Source organism: Berghia stephanieae, chromosome 8, assembly GCF_034508935.2.
Source record: "Berghia stephanieae isolate SIO BIC M18660-M18661 chromosome 8, UCSD_Bste_1.3, whole genome shotgun sequence".
NCBI classification, from domain to species: Eukaryota; Metazoa; Mollusca; class Gastropoda; order Nudibranchia; family Aeolidiidae; genus Berghia; species Berghia stephanieae.
Window position 1 is genome coordinate 40,580,796 of NC_088367.1, and position 27,397 is coordinate 40,608,192.

Sequence of the window (27,397 nt, forward strand, 5' to 3'; positions counted from 1 at the left end):
TTAAGCTTTTATTATAATATTTAATAATAGTAATTACTATATTATTGATTTACTATTTGTGTGATTGATTATTATTTTATTATATATTAATTATTATTATTATTATTATTATTATTATTATTATTTATTATTATTATTATTATTATTATTATTATTATTATTATATATTATATTATTTATTATTATTATATTATTGATTATTATTATTATTATTATTTATATTATTATTATTATTATTATTATTTATTATTATTATTATATTATTATATTATTATTATTATTATTATTACTATTATTATTATTATTATTATTATTATTATTATTATTTTATTATTATTATTATATTATTATTATTATTATATTTTATATATTATTATTTTTATTTCTTCATTCTTATTCTTTTTCTTCTTATTATTTTCTTCTTCTTTTCTTTTCTTCTTCTTCTTCTTCTTCTTCTTTTTATTATTATTTTATTATTATTATTATTATATTATTATTATTATTATTATTATTATTATATATTATTATTATTATATATCTCATATTATTATCATCATCATCATCATCATCATCATCATCATCATCATCATCATCATCATCATCATCTATCATCATATTCTTCATTATTATTATTATTATTATTATTATTATTATTATTATTATTATTATTATTATTATTATTATTATTATTATTATTATTATTATTATTATTATTATTATTATTTTTTATTTATTATATTATATTATTATATTATATTATTATTATTATTATTATTATTATAAACTATTATTATTTGACAGGTGGTTTAGGAGCTATACGATTGAATACAAAATATAAACGTTTTGGTGAAATTCGTTCATTTTATAGATGCTATGTGTTTAGATCAAATACTAACCTGTTCTGTTTTTCGCCAGATCTAACGCATCAACACATCCATTTTTGTGTAACATTGAATGGTTATAGTGAATGAGAAAATCCTTATTGAGAACAAATCACTAACTGGCGGTCTATAAACAATTTCAAAAAGAGCAGAGTGACGTCAACTTTTTTCATTCAGTTGGAAAAAAATCAACAAATTTTACACCATTCAGCACTGTGTGGGTCAACCGGTAACCATCGTTAACTTATAATCTGACACTGACCAAAGAATGACGTCAAAATGCCAGTCTTTCGTCACAAAAGAAAGGAAATCGTGAGTTGTATTCAATAGTTCACCCATTGGGACCATTTGTTTCCTTGAGCACTACTAACGACAACTCACTAGGAGGTGCAAAAACCAAATAATGACGTCAAGCTGCCAGTCCTTTTGGATTTCAGTATCAGGCTATTACATAACGATGGCTACGGTAAACCGGTAACCATCGTTAACGTATAATCTGACACTGACCAAAGAATGACGTCAAAATGCCAGTCTTTCGTCACAAAAGAAAGCAAATCGTGAGTTGTATTCAATAGTTCAACCCACTACTAACGACAACTCACTAGGAGGTGCAAAAACCAAATAATGACGTCAAACTGCCAGTCCTTTTGGATCTCAGTATCAGGCTATAACAAAAGATGGCTACGCTGATACTGAAATCCATTTTACGAAGGTCACGGTTTCAGTGTCAGGCTATAACTTTACAAAGGCCACGCTAGAACCCACCAGAACTTATAGTTTGAGGTCATTTTTTTAGGTTTTTGCACCGTCTAGTAATTAACCAGTAGATTTTTCACCAATCAAGACATGGAATTTGTGACACACCTTCACACGTGCTCGGACAAACATAGTTGGTTGTTTATAAACAATAACGGGAAAGAATTCGACCTCCATCTGATCGTTGTTACTGTTTTTATATTGACAAATGGGTGACTAGTTATCACATGGTTTTCTCGATCATATTAAAAACGTTTAAGTTTACACACAGTTTTCTGTGCTGATTCTACTGATCAAGCGGTAGAGCAGTGGGTATTTTACTTAACACATACCATCGATAGTAAAACCTGTGTAGTTTGCTGTGTCTACCAATCATTGCCATTGTTTACATTATGACGATTGTCCGAGAAGCGTGGTTATCTACCGGTTAATTGTCGTTAATAGAGCTCAAGTGGTCTCATTGGCTGAACTATTTGAATACAACTCACGATTTGTTTTCTCTTGCGGCCAACGACTTGTCTTTTGACGCCATTTTTTGGTCAGTGTCAGCCTAAAGATAGAATGCGCTTGGCCAAGGAGTTCACAACATTGCCATCCGGAAGTATAACGGACCAACACACAAATTCTGTGTAACCATGAACTTTTATAGTCTGGTTAATACAGTTTAGTGAGAACAACTCACAAACGCGGATGGCAAAAACAATAACAAAGGCCTGAGTGACGTCATCTGCATACTCTCTATAGATAGTTCGAAGATGACGTCACTCAGGTCTTTGTTATTGTTTTTTGCCATCCGCGTTTATGAGTAATGCTTACTGAACTTTATTAACCCGACTATTTACGTTCATGGATACACACAGTTTTGTGTGTTAGTCCGTTATACTTCCGGATGGCAATGTTATAAGCTTCTTAGCCAAGCGCATACTATCTATAAGTTAACGATGTTTGCGGTAAACCACACGGTGATTTTACCGACTTATCCGAACCAGCATAAGTCGGATAAGTCGGTAAAATCACCGTGTGGTTTACTGCCCACATCGTTAACTTATAGGCCGACAACGACTCGATATCACTGTGAATTGTATAGATGGAACATACTTGACGAAACTCAGCTCTTTGTAATGACGCCCTTCCGCCACAGCATTGAAAGATACCGTCGTCTAGGCATTCCATGAAGGATTATACAGATAATCAACAAGAATTACCCATGTTGTCCAAGTGAGCAAATTTGGTGTTCATAATCTTGCCCAAGGAAAAAAAATCGAAGTGCCTGAAGGGGGGGGGGGCTCTTATAAAAGAGGTTGAGAGAAGTATTCCTTCTTTCAGAGCCATTAGGCCCATGGAGCCGGAGTTTATCCAGGTTTCTACAGCGTGAAACTGACGACAATAGCAATTGCTTGCTATCCTTTGAATAGGACGCTAGTCTATCACAAAGTACTTTCTGCCTAATCGAAACAGACTCAGATACCTATTCACTGCTGGGGAACAGGGGGTGGGGGTCATAAAAAAAATATCGACTGCACCCGGGATCGATCTTGGCCCCTTTGCATGTGAAGCGAGTGCTCTACCTCACTATAAGGTTGAGAGACTTTCACACATTTTCTAGGAAATGACAAAGTCACGAGCGTGTTTTAACCCTCTCCTTACCAACTACAGGAAAATCGTCACATTCGTTACGGTGCAACCAACAATTTTCTCATCTGATTATTCTTGTTTCTCATAAACTAGGAAGAAAATTTGTTTATTATAGCCATACAAACTTGACACTGTATTGTACAGCTCATTTTCCTGAACAATATTATGCATAGAATATACTTGTTAATCTTCTGTTTGAGTAAGAAAAATATATATTTATGTTGAGTGGATGTGAAGTTTTTGGGAAAATTCTGAAACTGGTCGGTAAGGAGAGAGTCAAGCCAGTTAGGTGAATGTTTGAATACACCCCCGACTTGATCTTAGGAGGGAGACCCTTACAAGAAAATGGTAAAATGGCAATCGAAAGTTAGCGTAGGAACCTAGGTGATTTCACCGCACACGTTGGACAAGGGAATATATCTTTAACCCTTTCCTAACCAACTATACGAAAATCGTCACATTCGTGACGATACAGCCAACATTCTTCTTCTTCTTCTTCTTCTTCTTCTTCTTCTTCTTCTTCTTCTTCTTCTTCTTCTTCTTCTTCTTCTTCTTCTTCTTCTTCTTCTTCTTCTTCATCTTCTTCTAATTCTTCTTCTTCCTCCTCCTCTTCACGAACAGTGTGTTGTAGAGCATGTTTTGCTATAAAGAAATCATTTATCTCAAGAACTTACTGGTATTTATTTGAGTGATAAATAATTTATTTTTGTGTTAGTTGTGTGTGAAGTTTTGGGGGAAATCCTGAAAATGGCTGGTAAGAAAGAGTAACTGCGCTATCCAAAATAAATTGCCGAACAATGGGTTCAGGACAACGTGAATTTACATATGTATGCAGGTCTGACATCCGAACTCACTTATGGGCATAATTTAACATTGTTGAAATGGACAATATTTTTTTTTTGTTGAGATTTCCATGACAACAATGAACTCATAAGAAATTGGGTTATCAGATCTGTAGGGTGTATGACGTCAGTTCTATTATCATAGGGCAAAGGGTCGCATCATCTGTAATTGGGTCAAATTGAGTTATTGACATTATCAGTCCCATTCTTGAGCCGGAAGCGCATTTTTCTATCTGGGTTTCGTGACTTTATCTCATAAAAAAATATGTCATTATAAAAATAAGACCAATGCACGAGAGATTAAAAGATATAAGCTCAAACGTATTTTTTTTTTAATTTTAAATTTTTTTTTTTTACTTTTATTTATTTATTATTATTTTTATTAATGTTTTTTTTTTTTGTTTTATTATTGTTTGTTTTGTTTTTTTTTTGTTATTTTTTTTTTCTTTTTTGTTTTTTGTTAGTTTTTTTTTCTTTCGTGATTTTGTTTTGTTTCTATTTTTTTGTTGTTGTTGTTGTTTGTTTGGTTGTTTTAGTTGTTTTTTTTTTTTGTTCTTGTTTTTTGTTTTTTTTTACCTCTCTTGTAATCTTTTTTTTTTCTATATGTAACCTTTTGTTTTAAGACGACAGATTGTCTTATTATATTCGTTCAAATCTCGCAGAAAAAAACGCATGACTAACTACAATGGGCATGATCTATATTACATTTCCATGTGCTCGAGGTCATTGGTCACATTGGAATATGTGCTCAAAACGACCCACATAGTGAAAAGTGTTCACAGTTTTTGAAACATCTAACATCACGATTGGTCATTTTGTTCAGCTTGGCACATGGGTATACTTACAACTTTCATAAACAAAGCAGCGTGTTTATATTTCTGAAGAAATATCCAATCGTTGGACAGCAACAAATCATGTGATTGATGACTTGGTTGGACGAAAAGATGAATATAGATCGCTCCCATTATTTCACAAAACTGCCATCCGTAAACACTCCATGATCTCTATCACATCACAATTCAAACAAGTAACAATGTGAAGTTGAATGTAAGCTTCAATTTGATTAAAAAAACAGATCAAATGAACGTTTCGGGTTTCCCCTTTATCAACAAAACAGGATCATTGAAACACCACAGATGAATGAGATGATGTGGTAGTGGCGTAGTTAAGATGAATAAACAAAACAATTTATTTATTTCTTCGAGCTTCGAGCAGCAACATTTACACTATACGAAAAAAGATAAAATGGACGTTTCCCCTTTATCAACAAAACAGGATGAATGAAACACTGCAGACGAATGAAATAATATGGTAGTAGCGTTGTTAAAATGAATTCATTCAAACCCGAAACGTCCATTTTATCTGTTTTCGTATATTAAATTGAAGCTTACATTCAATTGTTCACTCCGTACTAAAGTCACAACAAGACCTCGACAGCCTCAAAACTCTTGCCCAGGACCGTGACCAATGGAAACAACTAATTAACAACATGGATGGAGAGAGTCGCTATTCTCATCAATCATGACTGAATCACACAATTCTCAGCAAGCGTCATTCGGACTGCGAGGTTTACTGCTTACTTACTTACATGCAATTTCACATTGTTATAATTTATTCTTTGAGCTTCGAGCAGCAATATTTACAATTCAAACAAGCGCTAATGTACACGACTTCACCACAAACTGTATAAATTCCTTCATCCACTCAAACGATCGAATAATAATAATATTATTTACGAGGCTTCACTGAGATTTTTCTCCCAGAACAATACGAAAATTTAGATTACCTCTAACACCTGATGCGAAATGAATGTAAATAGAGATAATTATACTACGAATATTGAATATGACACTAATTTGTTATTTATTAGATATTTAATTCTCAATATTACCAATTAATTAACATTGAATGCTGTTTATATAATTGATCAGTCATGTCTATGCATAAAAGTACACAGAGCTTTTGAAAGGTTTTTAGAACCTATTAGCTCTAACACGGATCGATACGTTACGATACTATAATAGGATTCAACCGTCGTGACGTCACTTCCCTCGTAATGACGCATAATAGCTTAGTAACTGGTTCTAAGCTATTGGAACAATGGCGGACGCCCTTATGAAATACTTCTCCAATGAGCATAGAGTGTATCCAGAGGAGAAAAACATTATAAATCAGATCATGTGTTGACTTTTATACATTCTGATTACATGACATGTGAAAAAGTTCTAGCCAGCATGAAGAATAAAAAGTACCAATTTTCTTTGTTTAGCAAGAACCAAGTTGCTCGTTGCTGGGCGGACCTGACATCAGACTATCGAATCCAATACATTTAAATGCTGAATACAATGAATCTTCCAACCGAATTTTCTTAACTTGAGAACAAAAAGTACCCTTAGATTAGTATTTCTAATTCATAATATTATGTTGCAAGATTAGCAGTGATCGGCAAAAAATGACTTTTGCATCATGACACAACCTTGAGTTTCGAGAGATAAACAAAACAATTTAACTCACTCAACCCTAGAGAGTTTTGCTACTTTTCAAAATTGGAAAAAAATGTATTTAAAACGAGCATGTGCATAGATATTTTTATTCAACTACCATTAACACGCAAAAACTATAAAAATTAGCTTTTATACTACCCGCCTATAATTTGTGTCAGAAAAATGAAATAAATAGGCATGGGGTAAAAGAAACCCGGTAAACTACGGATAAAGTCGGTGTTAGGGTTGAGTGAGTTAACCTCACCTGACATTATGTGGTTTCTATCAGTAAGGCAAAAAATTTCTAGTTTGATATGATCAATGCAGATTGTGCTAGAGTAGAAGAACATCATTGACGTTACTAAAAATAATTAAATATGCGGCTATGTTGTCTCGTGGTATAACACTCGCTTTTGGATCGGAAGGTCCTGGGTTCGAGCCTCGCTCGGCGTATAGTTGAGTCCTTGTAAAAGGCTCTTTACGCACCTTCTCTCATTGTACTCAGGTGTAGAATCAGTACCTGGCCGTAAACAGCGTTGTTTCTGTCCGAAAAAAAAATGGTTATATCGCCTCACGGGCGTCATGTCCCGTCCTAAATGTTAGCTTTGAGCACGTTAAGTGGATATTGCGCTATATAAAAAATCATTTTAAAAAATTAAATAGGTAGAACGAATTTGACGTCACTCAGATATTTGTTACTTCTCTAGACAGCAAGTTTAATGATTAGCTCTCACTTAATCATATCAATCAGACTACAACATCCAAGGTTACACATAGTTTTGTGTGTAGGTGCATTATATCCAGCTGGCGGATGTTCTGAGTATTTTGCCTAAATGCATAGCGTCAATAGGATTCAATAGTCTGATGTCACGTCCGCCAAGCTACGAGCAGCTTGGTTCTAAACAAAGAAAATCGGTACTTCTTATTCTTCATGCTGGCTAGAACTTGTTCACATGTCATGTGATCAGAAGGTATAAAAGTCAGAACATGATTATATTTATAATGTTTTTCTCCTCTGGATACACTTCTATGCTCGTAGGAGAAGTATTTCAAAAGCGCGTCCGCCATTGTTCCGATAGTTTAGAACCAGTTACTAAGTTACTATGCGTCATTAAGATGGAAGTGACGCCACGACTATTGAATCCTATTAAACAACAATTACTACAATGTAATGCGAAAAACGTTGATCACAAGCAAAGGAGAGGTAACCGAGAGAATCGTGGAGAAGGACAATACGATTCAATAGTCTGATGTCACGCCGCCCGGCAACGGCGGCCATCTTGGTTCTAAACAAAGAAAATCAGTACTTTTTATTTTTCATGCTGGCTAGAACATTTCATATGCCTTGTGATCAGAATGTGTAAAAGTCAAAACATGATCAAATTTATGTGGTTTATTTCCTCTGGATACCCTTATGCTCGCCGGAGAAATATTTTATACGGGCGTCCGCCATTGTTCCGATAGTTTAGAGCCAGTGTTACAAAGTTACCATGCGTCATTAGGAAGGAAGTAACGTTACGCCTTGAATGCGGATGGCAAAAAAAAATAAAATAAAATAACAAAGACCTGAGTGACATCGTTCTATCTATTCCGAATTAACAAGTAGGTGGGTATTTTACTTAGACCCATACCATCGATATTAAAACCTGTGAAATTTACAATCTTTACCAATCACTGCCATTTTGTTTACATAACGACGACTGTCCTTGGTGTCTATTTAGAGGAAAGATTCCAAATGGGGTTTACATCCTGGAGGAAGGCCGCAATGCTAGACAAATCAGATATGATGTGTCAACAGCCCTATTCGCAATTGGACTCAGTAGTCTGATGTCACGCCGCCCGGCACCGGCGGCCATCTTGGTTCTAAACAAAGAAAATCATTACTTTTTATTTTTTCAAGCTGGCTAGAACTTTTCATATGTCTTGTGATCAGAATGTGTAAAAGTCAAAACATGATAAATTTTACCCCTCTCGATATGCTTTTTTTGCTTTGAGAAATGTTTTATAAGGGCGTCTGCCATTTTCCCGATAGTTAAGAGCCAGTTGCTAAGTTATCATGCGTCATTACGAGGGAAGTGACGTGACGACTGTTGAAGCGTATTAATCAGTAGATTTTTGACTTATCAAAACACGGAATTTGTGACACGCCTTCACTCGGACAAACATAGTTGGTCGTTTATAAACAATAAAGTGAATTAATTCGACCGTTCTCTGATCATTGTTTTTATTTTTATACCGTAAGATGGGTGACTAGTTTGTTTACACACACAGATTTCTGTGTTGATTTTATTCAGTAAGCGGTAGAACAGCGGCTATTGTACATAGACACATACCAATGATAGTAAAACCTGTGTCGTTTTGTTTGCCATGTTTACCAATCACTGCCATTGTTTACAGTATGACTACTGTCCGAGAGGCGTGGTTATCTAAGTGTCAATAATAAGGAGAGATGGGAATAACGCAAGTAAGCCAATGAAATGAGTGATGTCGAGAGGTAGTATGCGCTTGACTAAGAAGCTCATAAAATTGCCATCCGGAAGTATAACGGACCAACACACAAAACAGTGTGTATCCACGAACGTTTATAGTCAGGTTAATACAGTTCAGTGAGCATTACTCATAAACGCGGATGGCAAAAAACAATAACAAAGACCTGAGTGACGTCATCTTCGAATTATCTATATCATCTCTGTGTGAGTTTCATATTTGATAACTTTTTTCTACATCCCACTTACTTACTTATCCTCTTGTTTCCTTTGTGGAACATAAGGCGCCAACAAAGTACATTCCACCAGATCTATCAGACCAGCTACCCAATCACTGCTGGGTGGATGGACAGGGGGAGGGTGGGGGGTGGGGGGGGGGGGGTCAGAAATAATCTGCACTGCACCCGGGATCGATCTCGGTCCCTTTGTTTGTGAAGTGATTGCCCTACCCACTGAGCTATGGGAACCCCCGTTCAAAGTTCATAACGGTGTAAATAAATACATTTTTATTTAACCTTGACATTCAGTGGACCTGTTCAGGTCAAAATTACCCAGAGTACTGCATGATTATGTGATCTTGTGGTCAAGTGTTATGACACTCGCTCTTTGATCTATATGGTCCATGGTTCGCTCGCATTCGCCATGGCTAGTGCCAAGATAAGTGTTTGGATAAGACTCTTTACTCTTATTCTCTCACCGGAGGCATGTGCATAATGGATACCTAGTCAGCGTAACTTTGAACGAAAATAAGTCTGGGTAATACAGTTGAGTGAGAATTATTCGTAAATTAGAATGACAAAAAATTTTTTTCTAAAAACAATAACAAAGACCTGTGTGACGTCAACTTGTTCTACCTATAGATAGTATGCGCTTGGTGAAGGAGTTCACAACATTGCCATCCGGAAGTATAACGGTCCAACACACACAACATTGTGTAACCATGATCGTTTATAGTCAGATTAATACTGTTTAGTGAGAATTACTCATAAACGCGGAAGGCAAAAAACAACAACAAAAACCTGAGTGACGTCAACTTCGTTCTACCTATAGATAGTTCGAAGATGACGTCACTCGGGCCTTTGTTATTGTTTTTTGCCATCCGCGTTTATGAGTAATGCTCACTGAACTGTATTAACCTGACATTCAACTTCATGGATACACACAGTTTTGTGTGTTGGTCCGTTATACTTCCGGATGCCAATGTTATGAGCTTCTTAGCCAAGCGCGTACAATCTATAAGGTAATATCCACTGAACGAGCTCAAGCACTTTACAATGGATCAGCAGACAACAGCAACATTTAACACGTAGAACGTGAGATGACGCCTGTTAGGCGATATTACATTTTTCTGTCTAAAAGAGACAATGTTGTTAACGACCTGGCACTCATCTTACTCCAGAGTTGGGTGAGAGAATGTGATTAAAGATTATGTTCAAGATTATAACAGATCAAATACCATCAATAAAGGCAGACTCCTTTTTCACGCCACGACCAAACAAAAGAAAAATCCGAGCACTCACTTTTGCCAACCACATAACCGAAAACCCCATTGAGATGATACGCCACAAACAATTCGAACTGCTTCAAAATCCCACAGACAAGAACACAAAACTACAGAAATTCTTTCTTCATTAGAACTATCTCGGAGTGGAATGGGCTGGATGAACTGGTCATCATGGCACCACACCTGAACGATTCAAGGCCCGACTGACATGGGCCCGCGCTCAATGAGGACGCCGCTGAAATACAACCAGACCATTGGTTTCCTATACAGATACGGAAAGAGCCCTTTCCAAGCGATCAACGATGCGCCGAGCGATGCTCGAATCCAGGGACCTTCCGATTCGAAAGCGTGTGTTACACCACACGACCACACAGTAATCGGTAATCGTTAGTTTATGCCGTTATATTGCCATTTGGATATCAATATTATGTGTTCTTCATTACATTCAATGACGTCCGTAAATATTACAGACCAAGCTATTAGACCTCATGTAATCATATATTATTATGGCCATCCTATTGACGCTATGAGTAGTATATAGTGAGCTGAATGACTAGAACCAGATTTAAAAGATGGATGTGGATGATTGGTGTGATCGTTTTTTTACCTGCTAATCGATATTTTTAGATCTATTATGTATTGATTTTAGTTTGATTATGTATTTATAAGGGACTCATTGTTATTATTTGTTATTGAATGTTTATTCAATTCCCATTTTGAGTTCGATTATATATCGAATGGTCAAATGCTTTATAATAAGTCCGTTTCGTACACCTGAGTCTAATGACTCATAGTTATTGATTAAATATACAATTATCTTATTGGCTATTAGATTGTATTTGACCTAGTTTTCTGATACTAATGCTTATTGAAATCATTTGATTGGTTCTTTCAAACCTACAAGTTCAAATTCTAGTATCCGATTGGTTGTCATCATCTCTTATACCAATGTTTAGTTCTCATTCCGTTTGATTGATACTTTGGACGTTTTTTTTTTCTTCTTCTTATTTGTTAACTGTTAATACGCATTGTTTGTTTTGATCAGTAAGATGATCGCGTGTGTTTATTGAGTGTTCGATTTGCCATCGATTATGTATCGAATGGTTAATTGCGTAATAATAGGGCTATACAGCTGATTGAATGGCTAAAAGGATCCTATTCCGGTGTTATTAGGTTCCGACTGGTTCACCCGCGCCGCAGCGCCGCAGCGCAAATTGAGGTCACGCAGTACAGTCCAAGGACTATAACGCTGAGTCGCGTTGTTCTTTTAAATTGGTTTCTTGCTCCTGAGTCTAATGACTTATTAATGTAATCAATTAAAAGTCCATTGATTCCCTCAAAGGTCAAAGGGCAAATAGCTCAGGCGTCAACCGCACAGCAGCGCGGCAAAAAAAATAGGTCAAGGTCATTCAGAGCAGCCGGTAGTCTAAATCATTTTGATTGGTTCTTTCAAATTCTCCAATCTTGATTGGATATCATATTGTCATAGTTTCGTCCGTTTGATTGGTTCTTTGAAATATATTTTTGTCGGGACAGTGTCATTGTAAAATGAGTGGTCTTGTGAAAGCATTAATTCTCAATGTAGAACCAGATGAAATGTTCCATTGTGTTAAAACCGTGATAGATCAATGTTTTCATCTTTGTCATCAATCACTCTTTCAACAACCAGTATTGGATAACCCATTGGGTTTTTGCTCGGTGATTGATACATTGTTTCAGCAGCATATCAACTGGTATAGGGTAGTGATTCTAATTGCTTACGCTAGAAGAGTAGCTTTACGTCATCCAGACAGGAAAAATTTTTCTCAGATCGTTAGTCTTCATCTTGAGAAAAAACTTAATCATTGGCTCGAATCACACGGTGGTTGGTTAGCGATGCCTCGTCAGATTATACCAGAAAGGTATTGGATAATGCGTCTCATGTGTGTTTTACTTCGTGTACTTTTGTCTTGACTGATACTGAAATGGAACTTTTTGTGAAAGATTTGCTTCTCGATCAACAGATAGATGATCGTTATCAGAAAGCAATTGCAGGATATGATAAGTATATTCACGAACATTTATCGACCTGTCCGTTGATAGAAACCAGAGAACAATTGTATATCGTCGCAGACGAATTATTCTCTCAGATCAGCTGGGGTAGAATCATTGTTTTTTTTATGTTACATTAAGCGTGTACTCCGTATTCACCCGGATAGAGAAAACTTTGCTTTATTTGTGGGTTCATATGTGGACAAAAAACTCAGCAGCTGGATTAAGACAAACGGTGGGTGGCCCTCTATGATACAGGAGATTTCGCCCGTCAAATCATGAGAAGTTTTGTTTAATAGTTAAACGCCTTACCACTTATCAACGAAAGGGATCACCATATGAAATCGACACATGGTTAATTGGTGAATTTAGAAACAAAGTGTCTGTTTGCTGTCACCCTTGTCGTCTCAAACAATCAATTTTAAAGAATAATGTAGTTTTTCCAGTGATTTACTGTACTGGGATGGAAGAATTATCATGTATGGTTGTGTTGTTGTTTTTTTCCTTGGGTCATTTTTCTAAAGCGGGTCTTGTAGTTTGTAATTTCCATCTTAAATGCCATTTGCTTTATTTTTTAAAATAAGACGACGGAGAATTTTATTTAATGCAATTAAAGTAGGTCTCGTTCTTGTCTAGGTCTGGTAAAATAAATGAGATGACGTCATACACTTAATACAATCCCCGTAGACAATGTTGATATTGTAGAAACCTCCGGTATAGAGATTAGAACATGAATTCGAAATCAAGACGTTTTGGTATGGTAGTTAAACAATCTATCCATCGACCAATTAAAGCCTCTTCACTATGTGAATACGACTTGTAGATGGGTGCAATAGGAGGTGAATGTTTTCATTGAAATTTCACGTAGGATCAATTAAATAGAAATACGACCGATAAGCAATGTCCTTGTGTCCACACGAGTTAAACCCAATATCATGTTTTACAGTCATATTCTCTTTACCCAATATCATTTTTGGAAACATTTTGATTGGGTTAAGGTAAAATTTACATCTGAATCAAAACTAAAAAGAATTGGTGACAAAAGCTTTTGTAAAACTCCAACAACTTTTAACACACGGACTTATTTAACTTGGCTGCTTTTTAATAAAAAATATTCTTGTCTGATATAATACTTGTACCCGTCATTTTCAACATGCGGCGGGTTTCGTGTTTTGTATCATGGACTTGAATTTTTTTTCGCAGCAAGAAATAAATAAATGAAACACAACAATCATTACAATACACAATATTGATTGATCAATTACTTAATACAATTACATGTCCTTGCCAAGTTACTCACTTCGTGAAATAGATTTTGATGAAAAAAAATGAAAAGACACTTCCATCACTTCATGTCCTATATTATGGTTATCATACCAAGACATAACCTAATTGAAAATGTAACAAAAATTTTGTGTAGGAATAGTAAATTTTATAAACCAGGTATACATTATCTCTATTTATGACATTAAACCATGAATGTTTTTAACGCACATTTTCAGGGTTTGACACTATATTTACTGTACTTCTCCAGTAACATTGTCGAAGTTTTTAGATATTTGATACCACAACACTTTTAGATAACAGCTGGTGTTTTTTTCTCAAATTTTATCGATCTGAGCAGATAATATATTTTATCCCAGTGAAACGCTGTCCTAACCGCTGCTATATTTTTTTAAGATGATAACCCAAATGATCAGTAACACCCAATGTGTAAGACGTAGACGTGCAGTCTTTTAGTCGGTAGTGTAATATCATACAAAAACATCTGTCAAATGCGTAGTAATACCTAATGGCGATTTACAAGACGGTCAAAATTTATTAAATAAAAGTTTTCAGGACAGAATATATCAATTGAACCTAAGAAATTAATTTTTTTTCAAAGCCAAAATGTGTGTGATGTAATTGATTTTTTAAGCTAAAATTTATGAAATATAAACTCGATAGCAAAAATTTATCTAACCAAAACATTTGAAGTAAAACATTGTTGGCTAAAAATGTGAAGTTAAAGTTTTCTTACCAACATTTGGGAAGTAATCATTTTCAGGTCAAAGTTTATGAAATACAAACTGTATGACAAAAATGTATGAAACTAAAGTTTTTTTTTTTATCGAAATAGTGTCTGGTGAAAAAAATAAATAAATAAAAATTAAAAGTTTTGTGGTCAAAATGAGTGAAGTAAAAGATTTTTTGACCAAAATTTATAAAATAAAAGTATGCGTGTAAAAATGTATGAAATGAATACTTTCTATCCAAAATCTATGCAATGAAATGTTTTTAGACCAAAATGTTTGTAGTAGTAGTATCTTGATAAAGTTTATGAATAAAGTATTATTTCTAACAAAAATATGTGAAGCAATAATTTTCCGACCAAATTGTCTGAAATGGACGTTTTCCAATCAAAATGTGAAAAGTAATAATGTTCTGACCCAATTATGAAATGAAAATATTCTGTCAAAAATTGTATGAAATTAAATTTTTCTGGTCGAAATGTGTAAAGTAAAAGTTTTCTGACCAAAATATAATAATATTATGACCAACGGTTATGAGATCAGAATACATATTCTCTCCAAATTGTCATTCTATCAAAAAATTGTATGAAATTTAATTTTCTAATCAAAATGTGTGAAGTAAAAGTTTTCTGGTTAAAAATTGTATGAACGTTTGCCAGCAAAAATGTATGAATGTTTTCTGGCCAAATATATGAAGTAAACAATTTTTTAGGGGGTCAAAAATTATATATTTAGAATATTCTTTTGACAAAATTGTAGGAACGTCAAAACCACTGAAATAAAAGTTTTCAGGATAAATTGTATTAACGAAATTTTCCAGGCAAAATTTTGCGAAGTAACATTTGTCTGACCAAAAGATGTAAAGTATACTTTTTCTGACCAAAATGTGAGAAAATAAAATGTTTTCTACTAGAACTTCATAAGGTAAATGAAACTTTTTTTTTTTGACAAAACGTGTGTAGTAATAGTTTTTCTGTAAATGTATTGTATCATAAATTATTGAAACCGTTACAAAATAAAAGACTTTTCCATGTCTTTCGCTTTTTGAGGCCTTCTCGAGGATTTGACAAAGGCAGAAAGTTTTGAATTTTCAATGTGCTGACTACTTACCCTGCAGAATTACCATCGACAGAGTAGAGACATAGCAGATATGACTGGTGATCCTATATTATTACAGACAGAAGCAGAGATGTCCTACAATTGTTGTAGAGGTGCGATGTCGGATACGACACCCAAAGTTTTGCCATAATTTTCAATTTTATTTTGTTACCATTAAAGTATAACGTTTACAGTCGTCCTTCTAAAATTATTAATGACATGATTAATGTCGATCCCACAAAGGTTATGAGTAAACCTTTGTTCTTCTCCCCGGCAGGGCCAAATAACCTCAACTACAGGCGTGCGGGCTATCCTTGAACAAGACAGTTCAAACCCTAGTTCAACCTATTTCAAAAAAAAAATAATACTCCTTACAAAACCTAAATGGTTTCGGAAGAGTTTATTCAAAACCTGCAGTTGAAGTTCAACCCTCTCTGTTTCACTCTTTTAGCTCCGAAAGTCGATGGAATCACTTCGTAGTTTAGTAAACCAAAACCAAAATCAAAACCAAAACCAAGGTCAATGTCACCCAAAAGATAAGATAAGGGATATGAAATAGAAATCTCACCAAAACGTGTAAGATTCGAACTATTTCCAATGAAAAAACAGTTTACCAAACCTGCATTTGGATTGCAACCCTCTCTTTTACACTGTTATAGCTCCAAAGGTCGCTTGAATTACTTAGTAGTTTAGTAAACCAAAACCAAAACCAACCCAGAAGATAAAATTAGGGTAATAAAGTGCTAGACGTCGACCCAAAATGAGTGGAGTAAAAATTTTCTCAAAATACAGGAAACAAAAGTGATCTGATAAAAATACCAAAATGGAAGTTTTCTAACCAATTACGTGTGAAGTAAAATTTTCGTGACAAGAAAATTGTAAAGTTAGAGTTTAAGTTTTCTGGTCAAAATTTATGAAATAAGACTGTTCTGTTCAAAATCTATGAAATTTAGTTTTATAATGAAAAAGAATTAATGAAATGAAGACTGTACACGCTAAAATGTATGAAAAAAAATATTCTGAACAAAATGTTTGAAATGAAAGTTTTCATGATATATTTTATTGCGTAATATTTTATATCTGAATAATATATATGTACATAACGTTTATAGCTAAATTTTATGAACTAGCTTTTTGTTGTTGCTTTTTTAAAATTCTAATGTGTGAAGTAAAAGTTTTGGGCCCCAAAAAAATATTGTAAAGTAAAAGCAAAAGTTTTTCTGGCCAAATTGTGTACAATATAAATTTCCTGGCCAAAATTGATGAAATGAAAATTTTCTGTCCATATAATGTATGAAACGTTATCTTTCTGGTCAAAATGTATGAAGTAACGGTTTTCCGGGTAAAACACATGAATTAAAAGTTTGCTTGCAAAAATGTGTACAATAAAAGTTTTCTGGCTAAAGTATATAAAGTAACATTTTTCTGGCTAAAATGTACGATGTAGCGGTTTTCAGGACAAAATGTGTGAAGTTAAAGTTTCATAGCCCGAAATGTGTTATATAAATTATCAGTCAAAAAACCTGTGATTATTATTATTATTATTATTATATATAATAATAATAATAATAATAATAATAATAATAATAATAATAATAATAATAATAATAATAATAATAATAATAATAATAATATAATATAAGAAACTTGTTGAGCACTTTCCATGAAACTAAATATCTCAAAGCGCTTTACAGATAATGACTTAGGATACGAACATATGTGTTATCAAAATGAAACATTGAAATGAAATACAAATTGCTTAAATGAAAGTATATAGACCGGTCCATACAAAATTTACAATCGGCATGGTGTAAAATGAATTTTTGAAAAGTGCGCTTTTAAAGCAAATTTGAAGTTTGAGATATTCTCAAGTTCTCCAATGGGTTGTGGCAGAGTATTCCAGAGTTTGAGGCCAATACATAGAAAAGAGAGATTATCAAAAGATTTTAACTTACTTTCTGGTATTGATAATAAAGTGGTGTCATGTGATAATCTAAGGCTTCTGGTTTTGGTTTTGTTTTTAAGGGTTTTACGCGCTTGCAACACATTAAGGTCTATATACTTTCATTTAAGCAATTTGTATTTCATTTCAATGTTTCATTTTGATAACACATATGTTCGTATCCTAAGTCATTATCTGTAAAGCGCTTTGAGATATTTAGTTTCATGGAAAGTGCTCAACAAGTTTCTTATATTATTATTATTATTATTATTATTATTATTATTATTATTATTATTATTATTATTATATATATAATAATAATAATAATAATAATAATAATCACAGGTTTTTTGACTGATAATTTATATAACACATTTCGGGCTATGAAACTTTAACTTCACACATTTTGTCCTGAAAACCGCTACATCGTACATTTTAGCCAGAAAAATGTTACTTTATATACTTTAGCCAGAAAACTTTTATTGTACACATTTTTGCAAGCAAACTTTTAATTCATGTGTTTTACCCGGAAAACCGTTACTTCATACATTTTGACCAGAAAGATAACGTTTCATACATTATATGGACAGAAAATTTTCATTTCATCAATTTTGGCCAGGAAATTTATATTGTACACAATTTGGCCAGAAAAACTTTTGCTTTTACTTTACAATATTTTTTTGGGGCCCAAAACTTTTACTTCACACATTAGAATTTTAAAAAAGCAACAACAAAAAGCTAGTTCATAAAATTTAGCTATAAACGTTATGTACATATATATTATTCAGATATAAAATATTACGCAATAAAATTTATCATGAAAACTTTCATTTCAAACATTTTGTTCAGAATATTTTTTTTCATACATTTTAGCGTGTACAGTCTTCATTTCATTAATTCTTTTTCATTATAAAACTAAATTTCATAGATTTTGAACAGAACAGTCTTATTTCATAAATTTTGACCAGAAAACTTAAACTCTAACTTTACAATTTTCTTGTCACGAAAATTTTACTTCACACGTAATTGGTTAGAAAACTTCCATTTTGGTATTTTTATCAGATCACTTTTGTTTCCTGTATTTTGAGAAAATTTTTACTCCACTCATTTTGGGTCGACGTCTAGCACTTTATTACCCTAATTTTATCTTCTGGGTTGGTTTTGGTTTTGGTTTACTAAACTACTAAGTAATTCAAGCGACCTTTGGAGCTATAACAGTGTAAAAGAGAGGGTTGCAATCCAAATGCAGGTTTGGTAAACTGTTTTTTCATTGGAAATAGTTCGAATCTTACACGTTTTGGTGAGATTTCTATTTCATATCCCTTATCTTATCTTTTGGGTGACATTGACCTTGGTTTTGGTTTTGATTTTGGTTTTGGTTTACTAAACTACGAAGTGATTCCATCGACTTTCGGAGCTAAAAGAGTGAAACAGAGAGGGTTGAACTTCAACTGCAGGTTTTGAATAAACTCTTCCGAAACCATTTAGGTTTTGTAAGGAGTATTATTTTTTTTTTGAAATAGGTTGAACTAGGGTTTGAACTGTCTTGTTCAAGGATAGCCCGCACGCCTGTAGTTGAGGTTATTTGGCCCCTGCCGGGGAGAAGAACAAAGGTTTACTCATAACCTTTGTGGGATCGACATTAATCATGTCATTAATAATTTTAGAAGGACGACTGTAAACGTTATACTTTAATGGTAACAAAATAAAATTGAAAATTATGGCAAAACTTTGGGTGTCGTATCCGACATCGCACCTCTACAACAATTGTAGGACATCTCTGCTTCTGTCTGTAATAATATAGGATCACCAGTCATATCTGCTATGTCTCTACTCTGTCGATGGTAATTCTGCAGGGTAAGTAGTCAGCACATTGAAAATTCAAAACTTTCTGTCTTTGTCAAATCCTCGAGAAGGCCTCAAAAAGCGAAAGACATGGAAAAGTCTTTTATTTTGTAACGGTTTCAATAATTTATGATACAATACATTTACAGAAAAACTATTACTACACACGTTTTGTCAAAAAAAAAAGTTTCATTTACCTTATGAAGTTCTAGTAGAAAACATTTTATTTTCTCACATTTTGGTCAGAAAAAGTATACTTTACATCTTTTGGTCAGACAAATGTTACTTCGCAAAATTTTGCCTGGAAAATTTCGTTAATACAATTTATCCTGAAAACTTTTATTTCAGTGGTTTTGACGTTCCTACAATTTTGTCAAAAGAATATTCTAAATATATAATTTTTGACCCCCTAAAAAATTGTTTACTTCATATATTTGGCCAGAAAACATTCATACATTTTTGCTGGCAAACGTTCATACAATTTTTAACCAGAAAACTTTTACTTCACACATTTTGATTAGAAAATTAAATTTCATACAATTTTTTGATAGAATGACAATTTGGAGAGAATATGTATTCTGATCTCATAACCGTTGGTCATAATATTATTATATTTTGGTCAGAAAACTTTTACTTTACACATTTCGACCAGAAAAATTTAATTTCATACAATTTTTGACAGAATATTTTCATTTCATAATTGGGTCAGAACATTATTACTTTTCACATTTTGATTGGAAAACGTCCATTTCAGACAATTTGGTCGGAAAATTATTGCTTCACATATTTTTGTTAGAAATAATACTTTATTCATAAACTTTATCAAGATACTACTACTACAAACATTTTGGTCTAAAAACATTTCATTGCATAGATTTTGGATAGAAAGTATTCATTTCATACATTTTTACACGCATACTTTTATTTTATAAATTTTGGTCAAAAAATCTTTTACTTCACTCATTTTGACCACAAAACTTTTAATTTTTATTTATTTATTTTTTTCACCAGACACTATTTCGATAAAAAAAAAAACTTTAGTTTCATACATTTTTGTCATACAGTTTGTATTTCATAAACTTTGACCTGAAAATGATTACTTCCCAAATGTTGGTAAGAAAACTTTAACTTCACATTTTTAGCCAACAATGTTTTACTTCAAATGTTTTGGTTAGATAAATTTTTGCTATCGAGTTTATATTTCATAAATTTTAGCTTAAAAAATCAATTACATCACACACATTTTGGCTTTGAAAAAAAATTAATTTCTTAGGTTCAATTGATATATTCTGTCCTGAAAACTTTTATTTAATAAATTTTGACCGTCTTGTAAATCGCCATTAGGTATTACTACGCATTTGACAGATGTTTTTGTATGATATTACACTACCGACTAAAAGACTGCACGTCTACGTCTTACACATTGGGTGTTACTGATCATTTGGGTTATCATCTTAAAAAAATATAGCAGCGGTTAGGACAGCGTTTCACTGGGATAAAATATATTATCTGCTCAGATCGATAAAATTTGAGAAAAAAACACCAGCTGTTATCTAAAAGTGTTGTGGTATCAAATATCTAAAAACTTCGACAATGTTACTGGAGAAGTACAGTAAATATAGTGTCAAACCCTGAAAATGTGCGTTAAAAACATTCATGGTTTAATGTCATAAATAGAGATAATGTATACCTGGTTTATAAAATTTACTATTCCTACACAAAATTTTTGTTACATTTTCAATTAGGTTATGTCTTGGTATGATAACCATAATATAGGACATGAAGTGATGGAAGTGTCTTTTCATTTTTTTTCATCAAAATCTATTTCACGAAGTGAGTAACTTGGCAAGGACATGTAATTGTATTAAGTAATTGATCAATCAATATTGTGTATTGTAATGATTGTTGTGTTTCATTTATTTATTTCTTGCTGCGAAAAAAAATTCAAGTCCATGATACAAAACACGAAACCCGCCGCATGTTGAAAATGACGGTACAAGTATTATATCAGACAAGAATATTTTTTATTAAAAAGCAGCCAAGTTAAATAAGTCCGTGTGTTAAAAGTTGTTGGAGTTTTACAAAAGCTTTTGTCACCAATTCTTTTTAGTTTTGATTCAGATGTAAATTTTACCTTAACCCAATCAAAATGTTTCCAAAAATGATATTGGGTAAAGAGAATATGACTGTAAAACATGATATTGGGTTTAACTCGTGTGGACACAAGGACATTGCTTATCGGTCGTATTTCTATTTAATTGATCCTACGTGAAATTTCAATGAAAACATTCACCTCCTATTGCACCCATCTACAAGTCGTATTCACATAGTGAAGAGGCTTTAATTGGTCGATGGATAGATTGTTTAACTACCATACCAAAACGTCTTGATTTCGAATTCATGTTCTAATCTCTATACCGGAGGTTTCTACAATATCAACATTGTCTACGGGGATTGTATTAAGTGTATGACGTCATCTCATTTATTTTACCAGACCTAGACAAGAACGAGACCTACTTTAATTGCATTAAATAAAATTCTCCGTCGTCTTATTTTAAAAAATAAAGCAAATGGCATTTAAGATGGAAATTACAAACTACAAGACCCGCTTTAGGAAAATGACCCAAGGAAAAAAACAACAACACAACCATACATGATAATTCTTCCATCCCAGTACAGTAAATCACTGGAAAAACTACATTATTCTTTAAAATTGATTGTTTGAGACGACAAGGGTGACAGCAAACAGACACTTTGTTTCTAAATTCACCAATTAACCATGTGTCGATTTCATATGGTGATCCCTTTCGTTGATAAGTGGTAAGGCGTTTAACTATTAAACAAAACTTCTCATGATTAAATCTGTATAGAGATATTACACCTATTTTAAGTCAGTTTGAACCTATGATTATTAAAAAAATATATCAACATTGATTACCGCGAGTAAAATTGTGCGTGACATCGTGTTATTTCGGACATTTTCGTATTTAAGATTCACAGACATCACCAAATCAGGACAATACAACTACTAACGTGTCTGTGATTACGGTTTATTAAGTCCAGATCATAATTTGTTAATTCGAAAAATAGTCGTTTGGTATCATCGATTCTAAAATCCGTTTTCAAAGAGAGGAGGGAAATACGAAGAAAGGGATTTGACTGACATGGTATCTACCTTAATCTGTTTTTCTATTAACAATAATCTGAATCGAATAAAAGTGTTCATCATAATTTCAGTGTTGAGTTCACTTCTTGAAACGAAACGAATGTACTCGTATTTGTTACACCCTGCACTATCTTTGATTTATCTCTTCTTCGTTTGGTGGGTAAATTATCTTTACGGTCGCATCATTGGACACGCGTGATAATTATTTTTTAATGAAGATGTGTATATATCAAGATCTTTTTTAGTTAAATAATGGAATATTTTGTTTTTTGATGCTAGAAATTTTAAATTCATGATGTGATGGTAATGGCGAGGTGACACAAAATAAAATGAGATATTTAGAATGTAGTGTCCAATGAGGCGAGATAATCAAAATTACAGTCACAGTTACTTAAGTTGATAGTATAGTATTTTTTTTTTCTATAACGTTTTCGCGAAGTCTTGTGATGAATGACTAAATAACTCGAACTAATTATTTAGAGCAGCTGTATTCCATTTATTGAATTAGACTGTAAAATATGAAGAAGGAGGGGGGTTACACTTGGAGATGATCGCTGTTAACTAATCATCGTTGTCAATTGGGTGATAACACGAACGGAATAAAGATGTACTATCGAAAAGTACTTTCAGCTTGATCCAACAGACCTAGCTACCTTATCATTGTGTTGTATGGATAGGGGAATAAAAACAACAAAACAAAACAAACTCGAACCCACTCCTTTTGTGTGTAAAGCGAGAGCTCTACCAATTGATGTTCCCTTCTAGAGGTTAGGTAGCGCACTTTTATCCTATCGATCAGAAGACTGGTGATAATAATGTAACTGTATTACAAACCAGTATTTAAACGAGAGAACATCTAAAAAAAAAAATAACAATAATAATTTTAAAAAGCAGTCAGAACGTAGGGTTTTGACTTTTAACGTAAAATAAACCACCAGGTGCAGTTGTAAGAAAGAAAACGAATACCAAGACTGTTTCTCACGATATTTAATCTTCGAGGTTGTTTGAAAACGGGTTTATCTAAATATAAACACGAGAGGGCGATAAAGCCTATGAACTCTCAAGCAGGGAGGGTAAATGTGTTCCAGATATGGGTGTGGAAACACGCTCAAAAGCTAATGAGATTTGTAGATATGGAAGCAAACCAAATGGAGCGACTCGGTGTTCGAAAGACATTCCCAGGAAAGAATCTGTGCTCGCAGGATTCATTATGGAACAATTCCTGCTAAAGCTCGAGTTTAGATGCTAATAGAAACCTGCAATTCATGTTTATCTAATAGAATGATGCCATTATTATTATTATTATTATTATTATTATTATTATTATTATTATTATTATTATTATTATTATTATTATTATTATTATTATTATTTTTATTATTATCATTATTATTATTATTATTATTATTATTATTATTATTATTATTATTATTATTATTATTATTATTATTATTATTGTTATTATTATTATTATCATTATTATTATTATTATTATTATTTTATTATTATTATTATTATTATTATTATTATTATTATTATTATTATTATTATTATATTTTTATTATTATTAATATTATTATTATTATTATTATTATATTATTATTATTATCAACATTCTTCTTCTTCTAGGTTCCATGCCTGGTCCAGGCTTCGGATACTGCATGAATTATCTCTCTCCATTCCTCCCTGTCTCTTGCTTTTTCAAACATTTTATCAACATTATTACTATTATTATTATTATTATTATTATTATTATTATTATTATTATTATTATTATTATTATTATTATTATTATTATTATTATTATTATTATCATTATTATTATTATTATTATCATTATTATTATTATTATTATTATTATTATTATTATTATTATTATTATTATTATTATCATTATTATTATTATCATTATTATTATCATCATCATCATTATCATCATCATCATCATTATTATTATTATTAGATTGCTCATCCCGACATTATACCGGGTTGTTGTTGTAGTATTTTTTTGTTTGTTTTTTTTTTCTTTTGTTTTTTTTTTTTTTTTTTTTTTTGTGCGACTATGTGGTTTTGTGGTATGTGGTCTTCCTTGGTTCGAGCCTAGCTCGGCACATGAGTTGAGCCCTTGGAAAATGCTCTTTACTCACATTCTCTCACCTTACTCAGGCGTAAAATAGAGTACCCGTTCGTTAACAGCGTTGTCTCTGTCGGAAAAAAAATGTAATATCGCCTAACAGGCTTCATGTCATGTTCTATATTATGTTACGTGTGCTGTTGGTCAGAGATCCATTGTAAAGCGCTTTGAGCACGTTTCGTGGATATTGCACAACATACTACATGCTCTATTTTTTTGTTTGTTTGTTTGTTTGTTTTTTGTTTTTGTTTGTTGTTTTTTTTATTTTTTTTTAGAAGACAGATCACAATCATAGAAGAATGAAATTGAAGTCACTGAGCTCGTCGTTTCTGGTTTTCGCCGGTCATTTTAAATGAGTAGTTATCACTAAATTGTATTCATCAGACAATAGATCGTATGCGCTTGGCTAAGAAGCTCATAACATTGCCATCTGGAAGTATAACGGACCAACACACAAAACTGTGTGTAACTTTAAACGTTTATAGTCGGGTTAATACAGTTCAGTGCGCATTACTCATAAACATGGATGGTACAAAACAATAACAAAGACCTGAGACCGTCAACTTCATTCTATCTATAGATAGAATGCGCTTTGCTAAGAAGCTCACAACATTGCCATTCGAAAGTATCACGGACTAACACACTGTGTGTATCCATGAAAGTTGATCACCAGGTAAATACAGTTCAGTGAGCATTACTCATAAACGCGGGTGGCAAAAAACAATATCAAAGACCTGAGTGACGTCATCTTCGAACTATCTATAATCGTTTTAGATTGCACAAAAGCCAAAGTGATACTAAGCTGCTAGAAACAGTGGACTATAAAAAGTAATACACAAAAACACGCCTTCTTTTTGTTTCCATTCCAAGATTTTTTACAAACAGGACATACCGAATATTTCTCTGAAGTCGATCAGGTTTTTTTTAGTAATGCTAATTATGTTTTCATGTTTTGTTGTTGCTGTTGTTGTTGTTGTTGTTATTGGCTGAAGAAGGGTTTTGAGCTCGAAACTTTAAAAAAGATTACACATAGTTTTGTGTGTTTGGCACGTTATATTCGGCTGGCTGATGTCATGAATTTTTCAATTAAACACATAGCACCAATATGAAAATAAAAAGGTTACACGTTGTTGTGTGGGCTGCTTTGTTCCATTTTATGTTTGTTGTGAGTAAATTAGTCAAATTAAATGTGTTATGAACGACACACCGGTTCGTCCTTAACTGAAATCTAGACGAAAATGGATGCACTCAGCTGACGGCCTAATTCGGCGAACTGCACAAGGATAACAATGTAAGTAAAATGCTTACCTGTTTTGCTCGCTAGATCAATTGTAGTGGCAACGCACAAGACTATGTGTAACCTTAAACGTTTGAGGGCCGAGTTGAGAAATCTATTGAGAACTAATGAGAGTAATCCAGCTGAAGGGTTTAAAACAATAAACAAAGAACCGAGTAAAGAGGTCAAGGCCGGCTAGATCTGAACACGCCAGTTTGTGGTGATCGTTACCGTTGGCCAAGTTCGTATCAGAGAGCGTAGAATAACGAATATTATCTACGCTCTCTGTTCGTATGTACTATCAGAGAGATTGTATAGCTAACGCTTCGAGAGCTCTCTCTAGCCAAAAAGCCCGTATCTGGGTCAACAGCTGATCGTGGAAATAAGCGCGTACAACATGGAGCTAAGATGGCGCCGACGCCGACAACACATAACAAATGCCAGTGGTGTTCCGGTATCAATTGTTCAAATTCTCGACACAAGAGACCAGATTTAGGTTTCTTCCGTTTCCCAAAGGATCCTGAAAGGCGAGAAAATTAAACTTTAATCTATTAACCTTAACAAATAACTATATTTCTATATTAACACGTCTAGATTGTGTTACAAGAGAAAATGAACATTAGATTTCTGATCCAGTTCTAATCTACTGCACCGTGACTGTGACCCTTAAAGGTGGCTCTGTTGGGGGTGAGGCTAGCCATTATCTTCTTCTTCTTCATCTTCTTCTTCTCCTTTTCCATAATAGCAGATGTGGTTGATTTAAAACACAGTAAAGGGTAGGGGGCGACGGTGTAGCTACACGGCATTGAATTATAGCCATATATGTTGTGCCAGTGGATTTATGCTTAAAATAATTGAGCTTTTATATAGCGCAATATCCAATAAATATGCTCAAAGGGCTTTAGAGGGATGACTAGATAGGATGTACATTGACTAGACTTGTGATGCCTATGTCTAGATTCTAGTACAGTAGTAATCTCAATGAAGTGAGCTTAGTTTTTTAGAAGTTTATCTAAAGAGAAGCATACATCTAGTCTCTCTCGGCCAATTAGTATGTGCTTTTAGGTATAAAATTAACTCTTAATCAGACCTAGCTCTCAATTAATTACTAATAATAGATCTAGATCCAATATTGAACTGCGTTAGTTATTTTTTACAGGTCCAGGCGTTGGGTCATCAACTGCAGGCCTGCTGATTTGGATGACAAGTCAGCTGATGCACTGTACAGACAAAATATTTTATGTGAAGAACCTTTTGATGCTTCCTGTTTCAGTGGCAGTCAAGACACGCCTTCAACAAGATGTTC

The 27,397-nt window shown here is 33.2% G+C and overlaps 1 protein-coding gene across 5 annotated transcripts in view; it reads right to left on the minus strand.

The window, feature by feature from the left end:
* LOC144978680 (uncharacterized) overlaps positions 1-27,397 on the minus strand; it is a 77,770-nt gene that overhangs the window by 34,764 nt on the left and 15,609 nt on the right. The window contains exon 1 of one of the 5 annotated variants that reach the window (XM_078925062.1): positions 26,124-26,401. The exons of 3 other annotated variants lie outside the window; for them this stretch is intronic. The gene's annotated coding sequence lies outside the window, so the exon portion shown is untranslated. Of the gene's footprint in view, positions 1-26,123; positions 26,402-27,397 lie in introns of those variants that run through there. One more of the 5 variants, XM_078925063.1, reaches the window with a different exon arrangement.